This window comes from Gadus chalcogrammus, chromosome 4 (assembly GCF_026213295.1).
Source record: "Gadus chalcogrammus isolate NIFS_2021 chromosome 4, NIFS_Gcha_1.0, whole genome shotgun sequence".
Classification (NCBI taxonomy): Eukaryota; Metazoa; Chordata; class Actinopteri; order Gadiformes; family Gadidae; genus Gadus; species Gadus chalcogrammus.
Window position 1 is genome coordinate 24,271,423 of NC_079415.1, and position 3,424 is coordinate 24,274,846.

General features: G+C 43.9%; 1 protein-coding gene across 2 annotated transcripts in view; it reads right to left on the bottom strand.

Moving 5' to 3' along the window:
* Nucleotides 1-2,840: 2,840 nt before the first annotated feature.
* Nucleotides 2,841-3,424, bottom strand: part of LOC130381519 (keratin, type II cytoskeletal 8-like) — a 12,391-nt gene continuing 11,807 nt past the window's right edge. For both annotated transcript variants that reach the window (XM_056589167.1, XM_056589168.1), the window contains exon 9: nucleotides 2,841-3,424. This exon is cut by the window's right edge. The gene's annotated coding sequence lies outside the window, so the exon portion shown is untranslated.

A 3,424-nucleotide genomic window follows, 5' to 3' on the forward strand; every position in this document is an offset into this window, starting at 1 on the left:
TTGGAGCCTTCGGCGCCGTCAGAAAGTTGAAAAATTTTCAACTTTTTCGGCAGCGACGGATCCGTCATCCAATCAGATCACGTATGCAAATGAAAGCACTGACGCGACTCAGGCTCTGACGATGCTGGAAAGCGGGAAATCGGGTAATCTTGCCTCGCAACAAGCAGGAAGAAGCGGGAAGAACCCGGCGAAGCGATTTGATTGGCTGACGGATGCCTCTGCAAAGACTACTCCCCCATCAGTCAGCCACGCCTTCCCACGTCCGTTGACTGACGGAGGTAGTGGGCATGTAGGGTAACCTGACGCTTGATCAGTGTGTGGTGGTTCAACGCTTCCAACGCTTCAACGCGCCAACGCAGCTAGATGAGTCCATGTCCTTGCAAGTGAACAGAGCGTTCCCTCTTCGTCATAACTATCAAACCAAACATCCTTCACATTCACCGAGCGAACATTATGAAAGTAAAATGCACATTTCTCGCTAAAAATGTTTCCATAAACGCATTTAATGGCGTAACTATGTAACTATTTCCACCCAGAATAAAGAAAGATGGCGGCCGTGGCTGCGCTGGAGTCCGAGGTAGGAAACCCAAACGCCACCGTGTTTGGGTTCATGATAGAGCTTAGATCGGGTTAGATTAAATAATCTCGGATATAAATAACAATAATCGGGTTAAATAACTTCACATGGGGTGTCTGGTGTGTTTCCAGCATTCGCAGTGTTGATCAGCAGAGATATAGTCCGCCAAGACGTTGAGGTTGCTTAGCAACCAGAGACTCTGTCCATGCAAGTGAACGGAGCGTTCCCTCTTCGTCATAACTATCAAACCAAACATCCTTCACATTCACCGAGCGAACATTATGAAAGTAAAATGCACATTTCTTGCTAGAAATGTTTCCATAAACGCATTTAATGGCGTAACTATGTTACTATTTCCACCCAGAATAAAGAAAGAAGAACCCGGCGAACCGATTTGATTGGCTGACGGATGCATCTGTAAAGACTACTCCCCCATCAGTCAGCAACGCCTTCCCACGTCCGTTGACTGACGGAGGTAGTTGGCATGGAGGGTAACCCTACATGCCCACTACATGCGTCCGTCGACTGATGTGGGAAGGCGTGGCTGACTGATGGGGGAGTAGTCTTTGCAGATGCATCCGTCAGCCAATCAAATCGCTTCGCCGGGTTCTTCCCGCTACTTCCTGCTTGTTGCGATGCAAATGACCCGCTTTCCCGCTTTCCAGTATCGTCAGAGCCCGAGTCGCGTCACAGTGCTTACATTTGCATACGTGATCTGATTGGATGACGGATCCGTCGCTGCCGAAAAAGTTGAAAATTGTTCAACTTTTTGACTGAGCCATGACTGAGCCGACGGCTCCAACGGAACGGACGGATCCAGAATGCATTACGCGTCCGTCCCCATTGAAAGTCAATGGGGATCAGTCGACGGACGCATGTAGTGGGCACGGGGCGTAATGCGGTTGGTGTGGCCGTACCTTTATTGACACAGATATTGTTATTTTTTCATCCACAGGACTATTCCTTTGCATGCATTTTAGCCAGCTGAAATGATTAGAATTAAAAGTGACTGAACAAGAACCATAATGTTTTCCACTAATGTAAAGTCACAAAATGGGGTTGAATATAATTGTGCCAAACTTTGGCCAAACGGGCTAAAACCTCTCATATAACACCAAAATGAATTGGAAGGGGAATGTGATTGGAATGTCAATGTGAACAGGGTTTGGGAATCTGATTCTGAATCTGATGTGGCTGTTCATGAGATTCTCAGTGTGAATACGAATTGACTGGGACTTTTGTACCATTAGACTTTTCCTTTTGGTTGAATCACTTAAACCAGAGCGTCCACTGGATTTGGAGGTAATCAGTTTAAAGCTGTCCAGGCCTGGATGTGAAGGTTAATCGCTGGGCCTGTCACAGCTCCAGTGGTCCGCTGAGGGGATTGGGTTCAGCGCTGTGATCAGTGGATTTCCCTGAAGCTTTGATTTGCTCATTGATAACTTTAAAACCATGAGCCATGTTCGTCTGCTTGTTGTCCGTGTGCATGTGTGCGTGCGTGTGTACATTTGCCTGGGGATTTATTTTGCTTGCATACAGAATGCATCAACAATGAAAATGAAAAATAAAACAAACTCAATTTTGCAATTCACCCAAAAAATGTATCAAAACAGGTGTTCGTGGTTTCATGTCCTAAATGCCAGGTTGAGCCATGGGCAGAACCCTCTAAATCAATAGATGATATTGATTCTGATCAATGGGGAATGGGCAGCCTGGTAGAACGAAAGGTGATTCAAAGGCTGAACTGTTTCTCTAAAGCACTGTTTATGTTTAAGGTTCTGGCTCGTTGCCTGGCTACTCTGCTGCAGACTCCTATCAAGACCAGAGGATGCCGGGTTTAAATCCTGCTCCCTCCAGCCTGCATAGAGAACACACAAAACAGACACAACCTGATATCTCCCTAATGTGTTTTTAACGATAAGTGTTGGCATTAACTTTAAGGGGGAAATGTTATTTATCTCCATGCTTGGGATTCAATAAGGTACCCTACCCTCATCTTATCTTAACAAACACAAAGGAACTAGTACAACCTTTAAAACAGGATTTTACATGGTTTATATTGTTTATACATCAGAAAAATATGTTGTTCAAATACACATTAAGACAGTTGAAACTGGGATGAACCAGTTCCATCAGACTTTAACTGAAGTTTTGGGAAGGTTTGTAGAAAACATGTAACTGTCCCTTCGATACGTAATGTTCATTTGTACACGAGATACTATCTGACGAGTGAACAAAATGACGCAGCTTTTCAACCACAACGTTCAATACCAAATGTTTCTCTTTTTATTCATCCCAAATTCATTCCAAACATTGTTAAACACCTGTGACATACCACACACACTAAAATAAGCAACCTTAACCAGGGGTGCCCACACTTTTTAGGCTTGTGAGCTACTTTCAAAATGATCTACCTACATAAAAAAAGACCTAACATATTTATTTATATATACAGAGTACAAACTCTGATGTCTTGCACTGAATGGAGTCAGCCAGGTTTGCATAGACAGTAGCTGCTGGTAGCAAGTCTCAAGCAGGCTCCCAAATTAGCCTCAGTCATGATGGAATGGTGTTTCGACTTAATATTATTCATGTGGGAGAAGGCTGACTGGCATACATAAGTAGAGCCAAATAATGCAGTCAAGGAAATAGCACATTTAAAGTAAACCGCTTAAATTTTTTTGGGAATGTCACGTAATCTACCCGCACTACCTTTGCGATCGACGGGTCAACGTATTGGGCACCACTGACCTAAACCAACCCCAAACAACAAAAACAAACACAATACCATAAAAGCAAACAGAAAAAAAAGGGGATGTTTGGTATGAGCTATGAAACCCAAACAAG